Source organism: Pseudonaja textilis, chromosome 4 (assembly GCF_049901715.1).
Source record: "Pseudonaja textilis isolate UNSWEBS1 chromosome 4, rPseTex1.2, whole genome shotgun sequence".
Classification (NCBI taxonomy): Eukaryota; Metazoa; Chordata; class Lepidosauria; order Squamata; family Elapidae; genus Pseudonaja; species Pseudonaja textilis.
The window spans coordinates 39,883,367-39,908,359 of record NC_141993.1 but is presented as its reverse complement, the minus strand read 5'-3'; the positions used below and the strand labels follow the sequence as shown (position 1 = coordinate 39,908,359).

The window sequence follows — 24,993 nt, the reverse complement described above, 5'->3', positions numbered from 1 at the left end:
AAATTGTGTTAATGTCAGATACATGATATGGGTTCCAGACTGATGAGCTGTATTCAAGTATAGGTCTAGCAAATGTTTTGTATGCTCTCGTTCGTAGTGTGATATTACCAGAGAAGAAGCTACGTAGGATTAGATTAATAACTCTTAATGCCTTTTCGGCTATGTAGTTACAGTGGGCTCTAGCACTTAGATCATTAGAGATGAGTATTCCAAGGTCCTTGACAAAGTTTGGATCCTCAACAAGCTCTTGATTATTTAGCTTGTATTTTATTTTCTGATTTTTTTTGCCAATATGTAAGACAGAGCATTTATTTGTTGAGATTTAAAGTTGCCATTTGATTGACCATTCTGATACATAGTCAAGGTCTTTTTGGAGGGTAGTAGTATTGTCTGTGGTGTTGAATAGCTTTACATCATCAGCAAAGAGAACGCATTTGCTCTTAATATGATCGCAGGGGTCATTTATGTAGAGTATGAAGAGAGTTGGTCCTAAAACACTGCCTTGGGGAACACCACTGTTGACAGGTACAGAACTTGATAGGATGCTTCCAATTTTGACCATTTGTTGTCTGTTTGACAGGAATGCTTCTATCCTGTTATGCAGATGTCCAGAGATACCATAAGATTTTAGTTTTAGTAGTAGTTTGTTGTGTACCACTGAATCAAAGGCTTTACAGAAGTCTATGTATATTGCGTCTATTGCTTTGCCCTGATCGAGTTGTGTAGTCCATATGTTTTTACAGTGTAAGAGTTGCAGGTTACAAGATAGTTTTTTTCTGAAACCAAATTGTTTATTAGAGAGTAGGTTGTTTGTGTCTAAGTGGAGGATAATGGATTGGTTAATAATTGATTCCATGACGTTAAGGAGATTGGTCTGTAATTTTCAACTAGGCTGGGGTCTCCCTTTTTGAAGATGGGGATGACTGTGGCTTGTGACCATAGTTTTGGCAAGGAGCTGGTCCTGAAAGATTTTTCAGAGATTATGCTTAGAGGTTCGGCTATGGCAGTGGCTAGCTTTTTTAAAAAGTAGGCACATATTCCATCTGGTCCAATAGATAGGGATGGTTTTAGATTGCGTGGTGCTTTTTCAACAATATCTTCTGTAAAATCGATATGTATTAGATTATTGTAGTTGTCTGTGGTTCAACTAGGAAGTACTGGGCTTGATCCATTGCTGTTTACAAATACTGAGCCAAAGAATGTGTTAAAGAGGTTTGCTTTGATGGTGTCGTCATTGCAGTCTTTGCCATTAGGTCCTTTCAGGTGTGGGATGGACCTTGAGTCTTTTAGTTTGTTGTTTACAAAATTGTAGAAAATACGGGTGGAATTTGTGCATAGAAGGTTTTCCTCTTGTTTAATGTGATAATTAGTGCATTCAGTTTTTATCTGGTGGCATAGATTTTTGTATCAGCTTTTGAAGTTGGCAATGTGACCAGATTTGTTTTTTCACCAAAGTAATCTCTTTTTGGATTGAAGCTTCCTTATTGTTATGGGTAATCTGTTTTTCCTGGTTTTGGGAGTTGTTATTGGTACATATAGTTTGATGGCTCTTTTGATTTCTAGTAAGAATATGTTGTAATGGTCTTCAACACTATTGCATCCAGTGAATAGAAATTCCCAATCAAGGGCAGAGAGATCATTGATTATAAGATCATAGTTGCCTTTTTTGAAGTTATAATTGGGGATTTTGTTGTTGTGATGATTTTTGTGTGGACGTATATTGAGACAAAAGCAAATCATATTGTGGTCACTGTTGGAAAAGGGTTCTTTAATTTGTATTCCGGAAATTGAATTCAAACTATTGCAGAAGATTAGATCGAGGCAGTTGTTAAGCCTAGTATTGTTGGTTACTCGTTGTTCTAGTCCCAGATTTGTTACAGCATTGTAGAAGGTTGCATGAATGCGTTCAGTTGTATGGAGAATATGGTCTTTAAAATTAATTATGTTAGATGAATTTGGAATAAATATACACTTAAATTCTGCCCAAAAATGCCTTTGTGGCTTTCAATGTCAGAAGCATTTCATAGATAAGAAATGATAAGTAAATGTAAGTGGTTCACTTATTGTGATGTATTAGAATTCTCTCAAGAGGACTGTAAAATGAAATAAAAAGATCTGATAACAAAAGGATATCCGTGTCAATGAACAATTATCAGAAAGATTTAAAGTTGATAAAAGATGTTATGGTTTGGAACAAAGTAAGAATGAGTTTTAAAGATGTATAAACTTTTGTTGAAATATGAAACAGGAGAATAAGTGAAAATGTAATAAAATGGGCTAAAAACTTGGTCATAGTAAACAAAAGTATCACCGGAAAATAAGTGGTTGAAAAGATTGAAATTTATTTTCTAGCCATAAAGAGATTCTTTTTAACAAAATGATACATCGTTGCTATTGGTCATGAGATATTATATAGAATTTATAAAGTATTTCAAGTCTTTGCAGTAAATGTGAATAACATGAAGGGACATTTTATTATGTTGGGTGTACGTGCAAAAAAAGCTTTAAAAAATGGGTACAAATAGATTAATGTAGAAGATTTAAAAGGATAAAGAACAATTGAAGCCAGAGACTTTTCTTTTGGAACTAATGGACAGAAAACTATAAAAAACTAATGAAACTTTATTTTCATATATGATAGCCATAACAAGACTATTATAGATTTGAAAGTGGAAAGATTTGACATTATGCACAATGGAAGAATGGCTAGTGAAGATGATGGAGCTTGCAGATGTGGTTCTTTGATTAGAGAAAATAGAACGTCTGTATTTACGGGTAACTGGAAATCCTTACCGTATAGTCTTTTTGCATGAAACAGAAAAGTGGGTTCCTGATTTGTGGGTTTGATGATTAGAAAAAAAATTGAACAATAAAAAAAGTAACCTTTTTTATAAGCAGCCAATGTTATCATTGTACTTGTAATTGCCGTGGAAGAACTCATCAGCTACTTCTTTCTATTTATTTTTGTTCTGTTTATTGTTTTTTTTCTTTCTTTTTTCTTTCTTCCTTTGTTTTTATCCTTTCTTCCTTTGTGTTATTTTTTATTTCTTTTATTTCTTTGCAAAATCTTTAATAAAATTTGTATTCCTCTGACCTGTACAAAATACCCTCTCTACTCTGTTGCTGAATGCTATGAAATAAATATCATAAGCCCAGAATGTGATCATGAATTCCTAAGCTGTCTCCAACAAGGGAGCATGAGCATAGATGTTAATTTTACAAGACTTTGAAGACCACCTCCAAGGCCATTTCTATAAACTCATTAAAATGAAGTGCTCTATCCTGTCTTGAGTACTGAGCACCACATTCAAGCACTCATTTTGTAATGAATTGTTTTACAGTGACCTGTTCACTAAATTGAAATCTCAGTTTTGGCAACATTCTCTCCTCCCCTTCTTTGCCCAACTGATGAAATCGGTGTTTATGATGTACTTGGAAATCCACCAAAAATAGCTGGGAGGTTAACATTAACATCCTACCCAGCCTAAATACTCTTATGCCGAATGGCAGTAGTTTTAGTATGTATTAACCTCAACATTTATTATAGTAATGATAATATGCCTTCCTGGTGCTGAAAATTGTGGATTGAAGCTGAAAATCTGTTCCCCCACAGATTATATGAATTGGAGAGGACCTAATGTAGACAATCAGAAGGGTTCTAATATGAATTCCATTGGAATTTAGGAAGGTTTTATAAGTCAAGTGACTTATAAAAATCAGTGTGTTATACATTAGAAGTTTTTATAGAAGAAAAATTATTCAAATTGTTTTGTCTTGCTTTCTCATTATATTTAAAGTATGTGAATGGTGCCTTATTTTTTATCATTGACTCCAATTTTTGCAGTTCAGCAATTACTTCAAATCCCTTCTTGTTGTGATCCTTCAGGAAATTGGTTGTGTAAGATGCTATAACACATTGACATGATTATTGTTGCTTGTTGCTGCTAAAAGAGAGACAAGAAGTGTCCTCAGCAGGCAAACAACATCTCAGCTAATAAGGACTCATAATTTGCATATCAGCAAAACAGAGATAAACATAGATTATAATTCAATACTCTGTAATTTTAATTGCTTATAGATGTTATTAATTCTGATTGTGATGATTTGAATAGGTAATAAGGTTAAAGGCTGTGAAATTAATGAAGTACATATTCATTAAATTCAAGGTAGCTTCAGTTTCTTTTATTGCATAAATACAATTAACACTTAATCTGAATCTCAGTAAGTTACATAATCATGTGACTCAAAATAAAGGGAGGATACAACCTTGGCCTTTTACTTTTTACATGGGAAAACATTAATGATGCTGACATTGGAGACAATTAGACAGTGTCAGCCAATTGTTTTTAGTCAGCTTTCTCTCACATCTGTGGTGTCTACAAGCAAGAACAGCCATTGTTTCTGCAGGCCTCTGTCGCGCTTTTGCTTTTTGTGCTAACTGTCAATCTTTTGGTGAATATCAAAGCGGTGAGGAAATTAGAACAGACCAGCTCTACTGCAATCCACTAAAGCTTAGCAGGGTGCATCCACTATGCTACTAATTAGGCACTGGCCAACAAAGTAACCTGTCAGTGCGTGCTTGCTATTTCCCACACACCTGCATTTCATACACTAATAAGCATACATCCAGGGAAAGAAAGGGATAACTACTGAAGTGTGAAAAATGAACAAAACATAACAATGTTTCCATCCCCACCTAGACCACTACCAATTACCGTTAAGCATGAGGTAGAATCAACATGTCAGAAGAAACACAATACAGTATCTGAAACTAAAGACAAGGAAAGGGGAGGAGGAAGTTGTGTGTGGTGGTGGTGCAGGGAACCATACATTGAGAACATTTAATGTTTGCTCTAAAATATCTTGCTGGAGTGGAGTTCATGGTTATTTGTAAAATACTGACTGTGATCATAATGATGGGGTTTCTCATTTGCCTCAAGTTACAAATTCTGATTTAAAACAAATGACTAAACATCTTGACAATGTTTTCATTCAGCTACATGCACTGAAATGAATTGGCTCTTCAAAGAGTCAGTGTTGCACACTGGTTACAGAGGTGGGGTGCAATGGGAAGATTGAGGTTCAAATCAAACCTAAGCTATGGAAGCTTACCAAGTGATTCTGAGCCAGCCATGCTGTGTCGATCCAACCTCCCATGCAGGTCTGTTGTTGGCTGTGTAGCGGGGAGAACATGAAGGATGATCCAAAATGTCATTGAATTTGTGGAGCAAAAGCATGATTTTAACCTAGTAAAGCAATACAATAAGGATATAAATTGGCTAAGTTCCATGGCATGACCTAAAGCAGAGGTGTCAAATTTGCAGCATCACGTGACATATCGGGACTTTTTTCCCTTTCGCTAAACTGGCCTGCAGGCTGCGGGTTTGACAGTCCTGATCAAAAGTATTTGATACTCACTGAAATCATTTTTTCCTTCCATTATTTCTTCTTGTTTTACTGAATCCTGAAGTCTTTAAAACATCATCCTAGCACTTGTTTTCATTTTAGATCTTTTTCTTTCAGAAAAATATATATATAAGCAATTGAATGTCAATTTCAGATTTTTTTTTTGAAAGTCGAAATGGTCGTTCTTTTACTATATTTAAAAATAGTGTAATTATGATGTTTAGCATTAACCATGATTTTACTTAACAGATTTGGAAGAAATTTACTGTAAATATGGAGAGAGTTTTTATCAGAGTTAATAAAATAAATTATAAATTATCATCCTTGATAAAATTCTGGGCTCCTTTATGATACATACAAACCCACTTTTTTCTCTTACTATGCCACCAAATTAGATTACTGAAAGTAATATCAATTATAGAGAATGTAGTTTAAAGACCCATATATACACATCTATAAATGGTTTCAACAAAGTCTTTGAGTATGATAAACAGACACGCTTCAGTTAAAACCAGCTAATAATAATTTGTTCCATATGGAGATGTTTTTTTACAAACATAAATATTGTAATTACTAGATTGTAAAAGCTAAAATCAAAGGCATAATTTCCCTTTCAGATCTTTAACTGTACTTTTTTTTACTAGGAATGGCCGGAATAGTAGTCCCAACATATACTAAAAATTATTAACATGGGTAAAAATAGTTTAGGGATCATGGGGATGAAATTCAATGTTGTAGCATATAAAAGGATCTACTAGAGACAAGAAGAAATGAAGATGCCAATGAGGTGATTTGGTTTCTTGATTATCTTGTTACTTTTTTTCCTCAATACTTATTTTTCATGCTTTTCCACCCACAAAAAAATTAATATGGATATATTCAGTCTCTTAACCAATACAATTGCCTTCTGTCTACAAAAAATATCCTGTGTGTCTATTCACACTTGGCTAAATAAAGTATCCAATTCAAACATGTCATTTTATGCATTGTAAACAAAGTAATGTATTTCATGGAGACATATGATAATAGATATTTTGTATATGTAGCAGTAGTAGTAATAGTAATCATCATCATCAAATGTCCAGATTTGCCTATCCCAGGTCCTTGGTAAGGACTTGATAAATAGAGAAAAATGCCAAACCCAGTCTGAACATCTGGCTGACTGTGCAAATAATAATAATAATAATAATAATAATAATAATAATAATAATAGCCTTATTACTTACTTCTTATTTCTACCTGAGACTAACACACATTTTTAAACAAACAGAGAGAAGCCTACAAACAGTCTGAGATAATATGTGGCTTAATCAGTTGTTTTTCTCAACCACGTTCTAAAAAATTCTTTCCATATGCAGCATGGAATTACAACATTGTTACCAAATCCTTGATGGGAATTAATACAATAAAGGGCAATATTCAAATGATATTTGTTAGATACTTTTGAACACCACTCTGCCTTTCTTCACACATTATCCAGGAGCAGCGTTTTCAATTATAAATAAAAACTTTCTCCGCCTCTTCCCACTTGAGCTCAAGCACAGAAGGCCCTTATTTAAAATGCAGCTCCTGAACAGGCCACCAGGCTGCCTGTTCAGCTGCCAGTGGCTTTTGTGTACAGAGATGTTAATTGGTCCTAATCCCCTCCTAGAAGCTGTTTTGGTAGCCTGACCTGGCACCCTGAAGGACACCTTGGTGTGAAAAACTAAAGGGTCCATTCAAAAGGGAGTGAAAAGCTGTACTGAGCATTCCAACATATTTTAATTTCAGGAATTAAAGAAGGGAGGGCTGGGGTGGAGGGGAAAGAGAGAAACATCATCGTTTAAATTCTGAACTATTTGTGGTGTTTTCTTTTTCTTTTCCTTTTTAAAGCAAGCTCCTGGGACAATTAAGTCCTACAAATACTTCCTTGAATGCAAATACTGGGGTGGGGAGTGGGACAAGAGACTGATATCTGCGTGCATTTCAGGTAGAGCAATTTTAGAATATGATCCTCCCAAGCATTTATTTTCCAACTCCATTTTATAGGCAAAAACAAAACGAAACAAAAGAAGCCTTCTTATAATTTATGCTCCGTTCTGCAAAACCAAAGTACAGTTTTAGATTTAGACTTCATGCCCCTTTATCATGCATCTTCTCGTCCCATAATTCCGAATACATATAATCACGAATGATGCCAGAACAGTTTCTACAATACCAGCATACACCAAGCTTATAATCAAAGTTGGTAAGAAAGACCTAATATAAATAATGTTAGCAAGTTTTAGTTTCCTTTCTTTCCCCATCACTGTGTCATTGTAGAATGTACATTTACATCTTGGGTGGCAAATTATGCTAATAGGATGCACAACCCTCAACAGTGTAATTCTGAATTTTTTGACAAAGTTCACAGATCAGCTTCATAGGTCAAAGAAGTCTGCCTCCCACAGAGTGAGCAAACAAAATGATTCATGTATGTGTGTGATTATTGTAATCATGCCAAATGCCAAGTGCTTAGGTAGATTGTACATCACCTATTTTCAACTTTACACTGATTTGTAGCAAATACACTAGCAATGTTTGGAGAAAAACAGGATGAAAATACTCTTCATGACTATAAAGTTGAAGCTACTGGATATAAAAATATCATTTAGACACACATGCAACTATCAAAGCAAATTCTAAGCGGAACACCAGACACCAATTATTTAATGTTTTGGGTTTATAAGCACACGTCCAAAGAGCTGAAAGAACATGGTACTGTTTCTATTACATTAGAGATATTTTTCTCTTTTGTCCCATTAAAATTTATTTTACATTCAATACTACAGGCTGATTGGAAGGATATACAGTGGGATGTGCCATGAAAAAGGGCATCATATGTACAGCACTAATGAAAAGGCTTAAGTTGAAGGTAATAACAATTAGCTGGTAAAAACAACGGGGACTGCAGTGACAAAGGCAAACAGAGATTAAAGATAATAGTCTACAGTAACATTTATTTCTCCTGTCTAAGTTCACTGTTATAATAATTTGAAAGCTCTTTGGGGTGTTTATGCACCAGTTTGTTCATTCTACAGGGCCATGCATAAGAAACCTAAATGGTTTGTGTCTTTAATTTATAATTTTGTTTAATCTTTCATTGTGGACTATGAATCACAAGAATTAATAAAGTAAAAGTTGTACTATCATAGATTTGTTGGTTTCAAACTTTATAGCCAACTGGAATGCATTAGAAATTGATTCCCTTTATTTTTCCCATAGTTAGGGCCACTAAGGGATCAGAATAGCCAGTTCCCTTTTTATGCCCCAAAATTACTGTACAGTTTTAGTGAAATAGGAGGTAGATAGAATCTACCTCCAAACCTGCCCACAAGTTATTGAGTTACAATAATGTTGAGGTTATTAGTCTCTCGGATGCTGCTTAAGAAGATATTGGTAGGAAAAGTAGGCAAGAAAGAAAAAAGAGAAGCATAATTTACTGATAGCATAGTGATGTGTGGAACTGATCAGAAACCAAGCCTAGGTTTCCATGAAATTCTCTTCAGATTCTTAACACTATGATTTTTACAATCTAGACCTATGACAATAGGTATAGCACTCAGACTTATATACCGCTTCACAGTGCTTTACAGCCCTCTCTAAGCAGTTATAGAGTCAGCATAATGCCTCCAACAATCTGGGTCCTTATAATAAACATAATCCATAATCTATAGCATCTTAAAGAATAACGCTTTACGTGAATGAATCAATATGTTCCCTGGATACTTGACTCATTCTCAGGCACCAGAAATATATGATTGTACTGCACAATCAGAAGTGCATTATTACCTAGCCAAATGGGAAACGGCCATTTTTGAAATCCTTCTAGCCATAATTAAGGAGAATGGAAGGCTAAAGAAGTTTGCTTTTCTCGTATTGAAACTCATTGTGCTAATATATGTTGTACTTCAGTATTCTTATTTATTTATTTGGTTTGTCAATTGCTTACAAGATAATAGGTATAAGTAAAAACTTAGTTATGAATACATGGATGCATATAAGAAAAATAAAAAAAATAAAAGAAGCAATAGGACAGGGAAAGTAGGCATGTTGGTACACTTATGCACACCACCTACAGACCTCTTAGGAAAGGGATGAGGTCAGTTAGAGGCAGGTATCCTTGTTATTCAAGATCACTGCTGGCAGCAACTATGGTCATCAAATTAAAAGATGCTCCTTGGGAGGAAAGCCATGGCAAACCCAGATAGACATATTAAAAACAGAAAGATTACCTTGTGACAAAGATCCATATAACCAAAGCAAAGGTTTTTATCATTAGTAATGTATGGCTGTGAGGGTTGGACCATAAAGAAGGCTGAACACCAGAGAATTGATGCTTTCAAATTGCGGTGTTGGAGAAGGCTCTTGAGAGTCCCTTGGACTGTAAGAAGATCTAATCATTCAATCCTTAAAGGAAATCAACTCTGACTGTTCTTTGGAAGGATAGATACAAAAACTGAAGCTCAAATACTTTGACAACCAACTGAGAAGAGACGATTCACTGGAAAAAAAACCTGATGTTGGGAAAGATTGAAGGCAAAAGGAGAAGAGGACATCAGAGTAAGATGATAAGGTAGTGTCATCGATGTAGTGGTTATGAATTTGGACAAACTCTGGGAGATGGTGGAGGTCAGGGGGACCTGGCATGCTGTGGTCCATGTGGTCACGAAGAGTTGGACACAACTTAGCAACTGAACAACAACAAAACATTCTTATGGCCAGAATTATTTTTGCAACAAGAATTTTTATGGGAAGATTACTCAGTGATTTACCTCTGGTATCTAGAGGTCTGTTTAGATGGGATATGTTTTGCTGCCTTCCAAAAAGAAGTTCAGGTGTAGGTCATGTGGTAGTTCTGCTCTAATTGAATATAGTAATATTTAATTGCTTTTTTATTGATAGCTTTTCCTATTTCTCCTTTTGTCTTGTTCCGTTCTCCTCATTTCTTGATCACATTAACTTGTGACAAAGTGCAATACAAAAATATTTTTGTATTATTTTCATTGGCATCACTAAGAGCCAGCTTTTTGAGCTATGAATTATATTGATTAATAAACTTCTTAGTTCCCATCTAATGAATTACTGCAATAATAGCATCATTTTGGGGTGCTGCAATATAGATTTTTAAAAAGAAATTTGTTTCCAATCATCTTTTTAAAAAATTGTATAAAAGAAAAGAAATACACTAACAAGCAAGAAGAGTAAATAATCAGTGAAGCTTACATCCACTAATAATAAAAATTCATTCACTTTTTGGCTATCCAAAGGACCCACAGATAGGACAGACATCTATTCTGATATTTCTTTGGAAGCTTCACAGACAGACAACTAACACTAATGTTCTTTCTTACACAGAAGAATCCTCAAAGGTTGAAGAGGCCATAATGACTTTGTTAAGATCCGTAATATTTATTTTTTTCTCAAAAATTGCCTTGATTGTCATGAGCTGTTCTAAACTGAAGGTGGCATAGATTGCAGCTTTGTGATGTCATCTCAGTTTTTGTAGGTGGTGACAATTAGTCACTGCCCTTTTTCCTCCATTGAGAATTGTGTTATTACCAAATATAAAACTGTAGCTTCAAAACAAGAGGGTCTTGCTTGCTAGAGAGCTGCATGGACCTGGAGATCTAGACATACTTTTTACTTTTCAAGTGACAGACTTTTCAAAATAACAAACCTAAGGAATCTAAAGATGAGAGCTTTGTTTTCAAAGCTAAAATTCTGACCTGAAAGAATTTGAAAAGGAAACTGCTAAAGTTTTAAAGGCTTAAATGCATTAAAAGTAGTGAACTAACCAGAGAGAGAGAGTAGAATCTAGAGACAAAGCTACAAAAGGACTATGGGGAGAGTGAAGAATATTGCATTCAAAACTACATAAATTATTTGTATTGTAAATTGTTTAAGCAAATCACTGTTAATAAAATGAAGCAGAAGGTATAAAGGGCTCAAATCTCACTGACAAAGGGAAAAGGAAATGCTACAGTCAATCACTTGGGGAACTCACCAAATTATAATTTACAATCTAACATGCATGCTAAACTATTACAACAGTTCACTCATCAAAGATTTTTGCAGATATATAACTAATGCAGATTGTTCAGTGGCATATTCACTTACGAAACTGGGATGTTACCTAAGTAATAGTGTTATCATAGGATCATTGTATCTGCATAGAGACCTATTTTTCAAGGTATCAGTTTGAATCAGCATCTGCTGGCCTTTCTGCTTTGTGAATTATTGAAGTCACTTATTCCTCTGGCATTTTTGTCTAGAATTAAATGTGAAAAATGAAAAGCTAAACATACTCTCTCTCCTTGAAAATGTCTTTTATCTGTGTAATTTCTTTATAAGCATAAATGTCTATTCCCTCATTGATAAAGCAAAAAAATTACATGCATAACTTCCATTAACATTAATAGATCTCACCTACATAAAATCAATGGTACATCAAGGGGAGAATGGACCTTGGGTAACTGATGGCAATAGGGAATCTTTTATATATAAAGATTATGTGTGTGTGTTTGTATATATATATATATATGCATATGCATATGCATATGCATATGCATACATACACACACACACACACACACACACACACACACACACACACACACACACACATATATATATATATATATATATATATATATATATATATATATATATATATATAGGCACTGCTTAGTATATAGTGTAAATCAGATCCTACTGAGTGAATGAAAGCCTTTTACTGCTCACTTCATCATCATTTGCCTCTTTTTAGAAAACTGTCCAGGAGAGCACTTCAACATCATGCTTTCTTTCTTGTGCTTCTTTTCTGTCAGTCAGAAGCTGATATAAAGTCAAAAAAATCATTTTAGACTTTAAGAAAAGTGTCGCTGCATCCTTACATCCAGTAAGATCATAGATAATACTTTACATAAAGAAATAAATACACTGATATTGATGGATATGATACCATCAATCAAGGGCCAAGAACTCTTACAAAGTTAGGTTCACACCTGCCCCCTTTTAAAGAAACTCTTTTCGTTTCTAAAGAGGAATAAGAGCAAGTGGAGATTTGATATTGAAAATAGATGCCAGAAGTTATTGTCTTCTTACATACATGCAAAATTTTCTCTCCTGTTCTAATGCACTGCAACATCATTACAGTGGGCATCGAAAGCTGCAGGATATACAGTAGAAGGATTTGGGGAAAATACTGCTTTTTCCTTTCCTTCAGTATATACAGTATAAACAGAATCTTGATGCCTGTTTGGCTGTTGTCATTGGCTTAAAGTGAACTGGAATAAAGCACATTGTCCTTTAAAAATAATTTTATAAATAAAGTATGTTCCTTTTTATATAACCTGATAAAAAATGTGCTTGAGTGACTTTTAAAACCCATTTTGGGTGACAGTTTGAGTCAATGTAGTTATTGTGTTTCTTTCTGTAGATGTCTTTATAGTCATATCTCCTGACAAGTAAATGTCAAGGCATTATTGATTCTTTAACAAACATGATCCCATCAGAAACATTTTTATTTGAGTGGATCTGCGTTTTGGCTTAAACATGTATCAAAGCACTAAAATTCATATAACTGGATACAGAGTTCAGAAAAGCTTTTAAACTCTACCTTGTCTCTGCCTGCCAGAAAATGTTGAAAGTAGTAATAACTGTTCTGTAAGAAACATTAGCAAACCATATCTAAAAAAGCTAAAAACTTCAAAATCACAGATTTTTATCTTGGATACAAAACCGCCTTCCTATGGAAGAACTAATTGTGTCAACCTTGGGGAAGCCATGGAATATACCAAACCAACTTGCAAAAAATATTTCTCTCAGTTCCAGCATCACAAATTTATTAGTACTAGAGATTTCAGAATTCTTAAACTCAGATTGTGATGGTGGTGGTTGCAGAGGTGGTATTCAGCAGGTTCTGACCAGTTCTAGAGAACCAGTAACAGAAACAGTAACTTTCCCCTGGAGAGGGGTGGGAATGGAGATTTTGCAGTATCCTTCCTTGAAGTGGGGTGGGAATGGAGATTTCACAGTAGCCTTCCCCTGCCAGGCCCACCAAGCCACACCCACCAAGCCAAACCCACAGAACCGGTAATAAAAATTTTAGAATCTCAGCACTGGGGGGGAAGAAGGCGAAGCCTCCTCGCTGACAGACCATAGATCGCATCTCTCTGCAGCTATGGTCCATGCTCTTTCGTTGGAGAGCCCCGATCATTACGATTAGGGGCTGAAGCTGCCTTGGAGAGGTGGTGGAGTAAGAGGAAGCCACAAGCCAGGGAGGGGAGCTGCATCTCCCCTCCTGGGCTTGGTCTTTTTCCCCCCGAAGACGACTGCAGCGGTGGTTTAAAATGGCCACCCCAAAGAGGAGAACTCAGCTGGATTAAGATTTGTGCAGGAGGGAAGAAAGAGGTGGATAACATCTGAACCCGGACAATTGGGTGATGCAACTAAACAAAAGTACCCTGGGACTAAGGTAACATGGAATTTTTAAGAAAAGAAAAGTAAGTGGCAAAATTACAAAGGTACAGGAAAAAAAATAAGAAAATATTTCTGACAGCTAAGCAGGGCTTTGAACTGGGAAAGGAAGAAGCCAGAACTAAAGATTTAACTAAATTGGACTATTTTGGCAACAAACAGGCATAAAATAAAGCTGGACTTAAGATTGTCAAAAAATAATAATAATAATAAAGTTTACAAATTGGAGACTGGACTGTGTTGGAATATTGAGGTTCGAAAAACCCTAAATAAAAAAATAGGGGAAAAAGGTGAAGACTTTGTATAATAGAGAGTGCCACCTTTTGACAAAAACTTGAACTCCTGTTTCTGAATGAACTTTTGTGGATATAATATTAAAGAAATATTGAAACGAAGTAAGAATCCTAGAAAGTGAAAGCAGAACTTGAATAAAGAAAAAAGCAAGGAAAGACTGACTGTGGGATTGACTGATGTTTTTGGTATAGACCCTGGGCTGGAATAATTGAGAACTTTAGAAAATTGAAAGAAGAAAGAAGGAAAGTAAAAGTGGTTTTTTTTGTGTGGACTTTAACAATCATAAAATACAAGAGTGTGTAATGATGATATCTCTTCGGGAATTAAAAATATGAGAGAATTACTACAGGAAAGAGGCGAATCACTTTGTTCTCTGTTAGAAAAAATGGAAATGGCAATTGAAGAACAAGAAGAAAGAGCTTTAGAGGAGGAGGAGTCGATTCTAGGAGAAGACATTTTGAATAGACAATTAACACAAAGAACACTACAAAGAAGTGGGGAAAGAAGGAAGGTTAAAAAGTTGAGACTTAAGAAGGCAATCAAAAGGGGGAATACCTGTGAAGTTGGAAAACATAGAAAGACCCAGCAGAAAAGGGGAAAGGAAGATATTAAGAAAGAGAGGGACATAAACTAGAATGAGAAAAGATATGGGGAAAAGAGGGGGAGGAAAAGCAGTAAGAAACAGACGCATGAAATAAAGAAATACAGAAATAGTAAAATGTTGAAAAGAAATTGTTTTTTCAGAGATAATGGTTGATGAATTAAAAAGGGGATTCTGCAGGGAGACAAGGGGTAATAAGAATATTTCTGCCATTAAAAATATTTAGAAAATAGGGTAATATAGATATTGATAACTCTTATTAAAAACTAAGGGGGAAAAATATGCTGCGGAATCCAAATGAAAAGATGTAATGATCATTATTATTGTAACTTCTTAAAAATAATGGTTTATTGGGAATCAAGATGAGGGAATAAAGGTATATTTTAACCACTGAGGTGTCACACTCAAAGCAGTAAAAAGGGGGAAACCTATACTTGTTTTTTTCTTTAGTGTTAAAACTTGTATTAATTTAGAATTTATAAAAAGAATGTATAATGGAAAGGGAATATGACAGACTAAAGAACCAACTAAATTAATAAGTCAATATAGACTATTAAAAGCAAGGAGAGACATTGGTAACCTATTATTATTATTATTAGGCAAACACATATTGTTTATCTTTATTTTTAAAATAAATATTAAAGGATTATATTTGAAATAATTGAAATGAAACAAAAAGATGTTTCGATTGAGATTAATGAAAGAGGCTAGAATTAATGTGTTTGTTTCTCTCCTTACTGAAAATTTGGAATAGAAAAGGTAATAATAGAATTAAGTATGCATATATGAATATATAATTGCTGTCATATTTGTATGTAAAGGTGATGACCCGGAAATATATTGTCCACTATAAAGAGATTTTTGTTTTTATGTGAAAAACTGAATAAAATTTGTTAAAAAAAAAAAAGAATCTCAGCACTGGGTGGTTTTGCATATCTAACACGCCAGTACGGTTCCTACTAGGACCAAAAGTAATATTTGGATTTAGTGTAGCAAAAAAGAAACTGCACTTCAAAACACTGGGCTAACAAGACTAACACTGAACTTAAATGTATTAAATAAAATAAATGAATTTCTCTAGACATAAAGAGTTACACTTTTCTAATTGGTATAAGACATGAAAATACATACTAAGATGAACCCTCTTTTCAATACATAACTGGTTCCTCTTCAGATCAAATTGATAAACAAGGACTTTAAGACCCGATCCCAAACAGTTAAGTATATTCTATGTAGCTTTGTTTAGATTTCATAAAATGGTTAAATCTGCCATATTCAGATTTTAGAAATAAATTATGCTTGTTGACATGTAACACCACTACATCATGGGACAAGGCGGATGCAGACATAAAAATGGAACTGAGAAAGAGGGTAATGGTGGTTTACAAGTTATTTTTTTGAACAATGTCTGCTTGTATGGAAAATGTCAAATTGTTGGTTAATAACTAAAATTGCTAGGAGGGGCACAAATTGCCTCTCATACTAATTCAGGAAAGTGGCTCAGTCCACCCCTACTATAAAATAGGGACCAAGGAAGTGTGGACATGCAAGTTTTAGAGAGAACCCTTGTGTCCTTTCTTCTGCACAGAATGAACTTTTCTTTCCAATCTCCACCCTGGTGTGCGTGTCATTGGGTTCCCACACAACAGGCATGTCTGGGACATCAAAACAGCAAAATTTGACTGTCCTGTACTAAACAAGAGGAAAAGTGGGATTTAAAGATGGAAGCAGAAGCATACGATAACTATAAAATTACTGAATTAGCTAATCCGTGTGTCACCAGTTTCATTTCTTTATTAGTTTAAATTCATTTTATTTCTCTAAACAATACCTTTTAAACCTGCAAGAATCCTTGAACATATTTTCTGGCATCAGGGAACTCCAGAAAACAAATCACAAACATGTTTTACAAGGTTTACATCAAACAGCTAAGTCACAACAGGCAAAAAGCATTGTATGATGAACAAATTATTTAAAAACTTATTTCAAGGTTTTTTTTTAAATTTTGTTTTTAATCACAATCTCTTATGAATCCCTAGTGATCTCTTGTGGAATCCATGGTTTAGGAGAGCCCCAGTTACAAAATCTACTCTGAATGCCGCCATCTGGGAATTTAGCATTTTCTGAACGTATTTGGATATTTTGACATAATAATTGGTTTTAAGCATCAACCTCAAATTATAAAGATACAGTTTCTCCATGTTCTATGAATGGGAAGCTTACTCTGTTGAATTTCGGTCTTATAAAACTATAAGACATATAGAATATTTGACAAAAGTTATAGGACCTAATAAATAATAAAAAGGTAACTACAAATGGAACTATGGGAGAAACTTTAGTTTTCTTTCCAATTAAAATTATACAAAGGGGCAGAATTAATAAAAAGTGAATAAATGATTGAAGTATCTATGAACATTATAAATGTATGTAAAATATCAAAATAGATACAGCCCGACAGACAAGTTTTAAAATTCCCTAATTTTTAAAGATAATAGTAATACAGAAACAAAAACAAAAACAAATACCACGTTTTCTGTGCGATACATTCTATGGTAGTTTCAGAAACTCTCAACAAAAATATTAAATATAACAGATCTGGAAAGAAATAACTTGCAGCTGAAAGTGAGATCTAGTGCCAGCTACTGTACAGAAAAACAGACCAATCCAGAGGTAAATCTAAGGTTGTTATTTCATTCTAAAGTCATCTTGACCAACAAAACATTTCCAGCCATTTGGATTTTATCAACAATTACTTATGACTAATGATAATTCTGGCTGGATTAGAAAAGTTGAAGTTCAAATCATCTTGGAGAAAGTTGCCTGATATCTTCTAGCATGGAAATGATATTGTTAACTTCCAGTTCCCATCAGTCTTCCTTTATACACACACGATAATTGGAACTGCAATCCAAAAACACCTGGAGGCCACATCTTGCCCAACCACAGAAGCTTGGCATATGATGTAATGCTCTTCATTTGTAACTTAGCACTGAACTATGAATAAAAGGCTGTTAGTGAACAAAGATGACAGCAAGAGATAGACCTAACTTTAGCAATTAAGTGACATCCTGAATCATTTAGGCGGTACAAATTAATTTGTAAACCTTAAAGGGTAAAGGAGAGAATCCCTATCCCCACCCCATGCTGACAGTTTAAAAAGAAAGGTTTCTTACAATTTTTTTAAAATCCTGCACTTTCTCTTTCTAACAAATGTGAAGTATTTTAAAAGCAGTATTTTAAACAATAGGATTACAATTTTACAAAGAAATTTACTAGCTATAGAAGTTATAATGTTACTTATTTCATTTCTATTAAATTTTGTATTAAATCAAATTAAATTTGTTTTAAATTATTAAATCAGTATTCTGATGTCGAAAAATGCTGCAGAATATCCTTAGGTGTTAGTCCAATCTAGTAGAATATCTAATATATTGCTCCCACCAGATATATACAACACCTCTGCATATGTTCACATCTTTTTCTCCTGAACCAAAGTCAATATGAGGTTATTCACTTTTATTAACTGAACATAAATACATATATTGTGATACATTAGAGACTGTGGTGGGTGGAAATAAAATGCTACCGTGTAACAATGTATACAATTGCTAATTAGGTGGATGATTTGAATAATACTCATATCCTGCTAAGTTATGTCTGTGCATTATTGTTTTTAAGGGAGATAATTTTGACACAGGCAATGATTTACTAAATAACAGAACTTCTCATTCCTTATAAGATGCTTTCTAGGGTTGAAGTGTTTTTGTAGTGTTTAAATATTTTTTAGTGAGTACTCAAAGAACATTTTAAATAAAACAATTATGTCCTCTATGCTTATAATAAGTACAGATATAGGGGTAAAATTTTCCAATACTGTAATACATTCTAGCAAATGGAGGAGTAACTGATGGGAAAAATTGAATTCTCAGTTTAGAAAGAAAGCATTACATAATTTGGTATAGCACTTTTTTTACAAAGTAAACGGGGGCATAGTACTGTTTATATAACTCTGTAAACTATACTTTTAAAGACAATAATGTAAAAAAGCTGTAATTATAAATGTATATGTAACATTAATACTTTAAACATATACACTGAACCTTAGCATGTATTGCATTAAGATATGAGTTTTAGGATAAATCATTCTGTGCACCAAATCTCTGTGTCATTATTCATTATATTTATTTCCTATCTTTCTCCTCAGGCACCAACCATTAAAAATGCTTACTTTCATCTCCCACCATTGTACTGTAACATCATTCCTTGCAACTACAAAAAAATCCACCTCAATTTCTGATGCATGTAACCTTTGTTGAACAACCCTTGAGAAAATTCTCTGTTGACAGAATCTTTCTAAGCCACTCCTGGTCAATATAATCATAGAACCATTTTTTCTCTTTAAGAAGCACGCAACTGCTAATTCATTATAGATATAGTATATGTACTACCTCATTCTAGCAGGATAATCTCATAATGGACATCAGTGAAGAGAGAATTAGTGGAAAAGGTATAAATAAAACAATTTAACAAAATATCTGATTTTTTTTTTCTGTCCGTGCATAGACTCAATTTTATATTTTATTTCTACTAGTATCTAGCCTGAGCAGCTGGAAACAAAATTTTAGGAATCTCCCTGAGAAATTGAAGGAATTATCTCCCATATTTTTTTTCCAAACAGAAAAATGTGCATTTGTGACTCTTCCTTTAAGGAAACACTAGCAGATAATAAAAAAGGAAATGAATCAGAAGAAAAATGATTTCAGTGTATTTGTTCTTTCAATCACAATTTATTTAGCATTTGCTTTGGGCAAAATGCTTTGAATTCTTTTTTTCACTAGCCCCCTGATGGTATGCTTGAGGAAATTCCATGGCTTCTTCTTTGTTTCCTTCTCCTCAACTAAGATAAGATTACAGGAATTCAGTTGTGAGAATTCACAAATGGTCACATCTGTCCCCCAAAAAACTGTGAATGTGAAAACTGAGGAACTGTAAGCTGAAGTTGGGGAAAAAAGCATCTAACAGAGAAAACAGAACATTGAAGAATGATTGGGAGGGAAGGGGGACAAAGGAAATAAAAAAAAACAAGCAAAAAGAGATGACAGAGAACAAAGAGAGAAAGTAGTCAGAAGGAAAGCAGAAAAAAAGAGGTAAGGAAAGAGGAAGAGCTGCCCTCCCCCACCCAAAATATTTCCTACCGCACACAGGGAGAAAGTAAAGAATATTTGTATGGATGAATATTTTTATTACGGTCACTGACCGGACAAGCAATTTGTTTTTGCAAACAGTAATCGGTTAATAATAAAGTAAAAACAAAACAAGATAAAAATCACTATTGGTTAAGTGTTTGTCAGTGAATAATCAAAGTCTGCCTAATTTTATAGGAAGCATAATACAATTTAGCTACATTCAAAAAGACTGAATCAGAAGACATTAATGGGAGTCTCTGTGGTTAAACTGGGAGAAGACTAAAAGACAATGTTATTTGAAAATTTCAGTCTGGCTATCGACTATTGAAGCATTTTCTTATCCTATATTATACAAAACGGAACAAACAGTTAGATATGGTGAAATATTGAATGAAAAGGGTGAACTTAAATCTATGCAAACATTGCAAGAACAAGGTGTAAAAATGAATTGGTTTTCATATGCGCAAATACATTCAAGGTATGATACAGATTCTAAAATAGAAGGTTTCTATGATAAACTGACTGATTTAGATAAGATTTTGACAGATACTGATGAAAAGGTGATTAAAAAATTGTATGGATATTAATTAGAAATTAAACTAGAAGAACAAGTTAAAGAAACAATGATTGCTTGGGGGAAGAATTTTGGATATGAGATTGATCTAGAGAAATGGCAAAAATTGTGGCCTCAAAAAATATAAAATGACAATGTCAACAGCACATAAAGAAAAATTGTATAAGATGTTTTACAGGTGGTATTTTCCCCTGACAAGAATAGCAAGAATGTTCAAGAACAAATCTGAAAAATGTTGGAAATGTCATCAGACACCTGGCTCATATTACCATATGTGGTGGACTTGTGCGGATGCTAAAAAATATTGGACTAAAATCCACACGTGGTTGGAAAAAATGACAAAAAAGCATATAGACTTGAAACGAGAGATATTTTTATTGGGAATTTTACCTGAAATATATAGTAAAAAATTGAAATACCTGATTGTAAATGTATTAACAGTGGCTAGGATTGTATTTGCCAAAAACTGGAAAAATGAGAAAATACCATTACAGGAGGAAATCATTAAGAAAATATTGGAATGTGCTGAAATGAGTCAATTGACATTTGAAATCAGAGAACAAGCTGATAATTTTTTTTATAAAATTTGGGATCTATTCTATCGATGGTTAGACAATAAAACATAGTAATGAAATATGTAGATTCTTAGAAAATAATAAATATATAAAGATGTATTCTTTTCTTTTTATACCTACAAAATGATTGTAGGATAGATTTGAGATGATAATATGAACTGTCATAAAACAAATTAAGTAAAATATGGATTATTTCGTAAAACATGAATGAATAAAAGTATAGTCAAATGATTGATTAACAATGAATGATATTAATGTATTTAATATTTGATTGAAAATATGAGAATATATACAATTTAATTGTAATTGAAGACTACGAAATGGAAGCACAAAACAATTTGTAAACCAACCGACACACTGTATGTATATATATGGAAGATGGCTTGATGTTTTTATGTTTTGTTTGTCTACGTTTGTCTTAAAAACCAATTCTTTTTAAAGAAAAAAAGACTGAATCATACTGATCTAATAATAACAATTGTACATAAAAAGACCAGAATTTTTCAGGCATTTTATAAGGTGATAGATGAAGCCCTTATAGAGGGTAGAGAATATCAGGACATGAGCTGTATTTTCAATAGTCCCTTGTTCACAGGGGCACAATCTCAGGTCATACGGGACTTTCTTGCATCAGCCCTCCAAAACTGCTGTGGCAATAAAGAATGTTTATGCTTCCCCTCTAGCAAAGATAGCAATCCATGTAGTCCTCGACTTACAGCCATAATCGTGCCAAAAATTTCTGTTGTTAAGTGAGACATTGGTTAAGTAAGTTTCGCCCCATTTTACGACCTTTCTTGCCACAGTTGTTAAGTGAATCACTGCAGTTGATAAGTTAGGAACATGGTTGTTAAGTGACTTTGGAGGTTGTCAGAAGGTTGCAAAAGGTGATCACATGACTGTAACGGTTGTAAGTATGAACCAGTTGCCAAGTGTCTGAATTTTGATCACATGACCATGGGGCTGCTACAAAAGTCGTAAGTGTGAAAAATGGGGATACCTCACTTTTTTCAGTGCCGTTGTAACTTTGAATGGTCACTAACTGAACGCTTGTAAATTGAAGACCATCTGTATAATAAGATTAATTAATAAATGTCCTTAGTGTTAAATTCTTATCATGTTATGAACATATTTAAAGCAACCAAAGGAAAAATTTACTAGCAAATGACAGATGGGTTCAATTTTAATTATATACATGTAGATAGATAGTCATCTATTACTGTTTGGCTGGCTACTTTACCTGCAGTTCAGAACTTCACCATTTCACAACTAAGGAGATTTTTACATAGGAATCCAAGACCATTAATTTTAAAATGAAAGAGATTCAAAGTATACCTTTCTACCATTGTATAGAAATTTCTGACAATATCAATATCTTTCAAAAGTACATTGTTGAGCATACTTGCAGAAGATAAAACTAACCTGAACATATCCCCTTCCAACAATGGTGGATACACTTTCGACGTATAAAGTGAAAACTCACAAAAATACTGTACCTTTGTGAAAATGAAGAAAACATAAATGCTTTCATATATTGGAATATTCATTTGCAAGTAGAAGAGGTTCATATTAACAAGAAGTGGGTTGGCTTTGTTAACTTGTCCGATAAATCATTACACATACCAAAGTCATACATTTTCAAATGATGCTTGTCCTAAAGCCATTACCTGCAGAGATAATACCTATTTTTCTCAAAAAGCAGCATTTTATGTCATCAGTGTAAAAGAAAAAAATATAGACAAAAATAGGACAACTTCATCTAAACACCATATCAAAAGTTAATAAGGAAACCAAACAATGTAAAATTAAACATTTAGTGGGCAGACTACTCAGTTTAATCTGACATGATTCATCCTTGTTCAATAAGCAAACTATTGCTGTGATGGTTAAACAGGCTCTGTTATAGGGACAATTACATAGTATTTTGCTACCAGAGGATGGCTTTAAACATGCAACATTCAGTGGAGTCTCTGTACCCAGGAAGAAAGAGTAAAAGATATACATACAATTCTTATAAAAACTTCTTTTAAAAAATTAAAATATTTTTTTGTATTATTTCTTTTCAGTTGTGATATCTTTTTTTATGCTGAATATGCTGAAGACTTTGGAACAAAATGTGCATGAAACAAAATTAGCACATGAAGATTTCCAGCAATCATGCACAGACAATAAAACTCTTCCAGTTGCTGATACTCTGTAATTACTATTATTTTCTGAACAGCTCCATGTACAATAAATAGAATAATTTATTGTTTACATGCGTAAAACTAAGCATTCTTTTTCGAAGAAGAAATTTTGCCTCAGTGTTAAAAATAAAATGGATCTAGAGGAGATTGGGCAGTAGGGCTCAGGGGGGAAGGTGTCAATTCTTCAAAAGAGTAAGGTGTTATTCTGATTGGATTTTTTTTTTTTACAAAAACAGCTGTGGGACAAATTGTAACTAGAAGTTCAGCCTTACTGCCATTTTAAAGCTTAGTAGAAGAACTTGATTCACAAAAGAAAAGAGAATGGAGAAATGTGTTTTTTCTTGTAGAATCAAGAAGAGATTTTGGGGTTCAGGCCAAGAATGATTTGACTTCCAGCCTAGTATTTTTGTCTGTATTTCACAGCATACATTAATAGGAATGTTGTGTCTTCTCTGTTTCCCAGCAATCTCAACACAACTGAAGATTTCCGGGAAGAGAATGTGGAAGACTCTTCTCCCTATTTTCCAGTCCTGCTCCTAAAATACCAACTATACCATCACTGACAATTTTCTGCAATACTGTTCAAGACCCTGAAAGACAAGAATTCTTTTGATCCAGTAGAGACCTTCTGATGCTTTGGGGTCTATTCCGAAAAGAGTTCTATCATCATTCAGCCTCTAGGTGGAGATTCATTTGGTTGCAAGCATTACTAACTATATAACCTGCTCAACATAGAGACCTGAGTATTGATTTGAAACAGACCCTGGTTGCTGTTTCAAAGGGAAGTTATGGCTATTGGGCCTTGCAAATAGCCAGTCTTCCAGATTCAAGACACATAAACCATATGAAAAGGGGGCAGAAAACTTATGGGCACGCAAAATGACCCAGGACCTGTGGATTGCCTACTCTGTCCCAAAAGGAAGCTGCTCCTGCACATAGCTTTCTAAGCAATCCCATTTAGCACCATGCTAGAAAACACCATTCTCATCAATTAGCCATTATTAGCTTTAATTACCTCCAATTAGGATTTCTCACAGAAGATGTAAAACCAGATACCTTATTCAATTTTTCAGAAATCTCTTATGGGAAAAGGGTTTAAGCATTTCTGCTTCTTTTTGTATTGTGTATGTCACAGGATAGTCTTTTTCATAGAATCATAGGGCTGGAAGGGACCTCAGAGGTCTTCTAGTTCAGTGGTTGCCAACCAGTGGGCCAGGGACCACTGGTGGTCCGCAAGAACATTTTGGTGATCTACAGAGAAATGTTCCCCCCCAAAGCAATTAATCCAGGATACGCAGGAACACAAGTCTGCACCGCCCACATGGCCCGCCCACCCACTGGCGCCCATCCTTCAGCCGAGCACAAGCCTTACCTTGAGTAGAATCACATGAGCTAAAACTGGAAGGTAAGACCAGCAGTGGAGGAGGAAATCCGCTCCGGGGGCGGCTTGCTGATGTTGGTGGGAAAGTCAGTCCCATATTCCAGAGCTGCAGTAGTCACAAGACTGGCCCTTTGGTCATCCCAGAGCAGCTTCTCCAGTCCATGGCAGGCCGCTGCATCTGGTGGAGGAGCAGCTTCTCTGGAATGAACAAATGGCCAGCAAAATGCACTCCCACTGAACTGATACTAACACCATTTGAATCCCATCCCCGGTCCATGGGATTTAAAATTATGA

General features: G+C 34.4%; 1 long non-coding RNA gene across 1 annotated transcript in view; it reads left to right on the top strand.

Annotated features, from left to right (window-relative positions):
- Positions 1 to 21,030, top strand: part of LOC148125801 (uncharacterized) — a 54,272-nt gene extending 33,242 nt beyond the window's left edge. The window contains exons 3-4 of the long non-coding RNA XR_015743483.1: positions 18,245 to 18,294; positions 19,005 to 21,030. This is a non-coding gene — a long non-coding RNA (uncharacterized LOC148125801). The remainder of the gene's footprint in view (positions 1 to 18,244; positions 18,295 to 19,004) is intronic.
- The last annotated feature ends 3,963 nt before the right edge of the window (positions 21,031 to 24,993 follow it).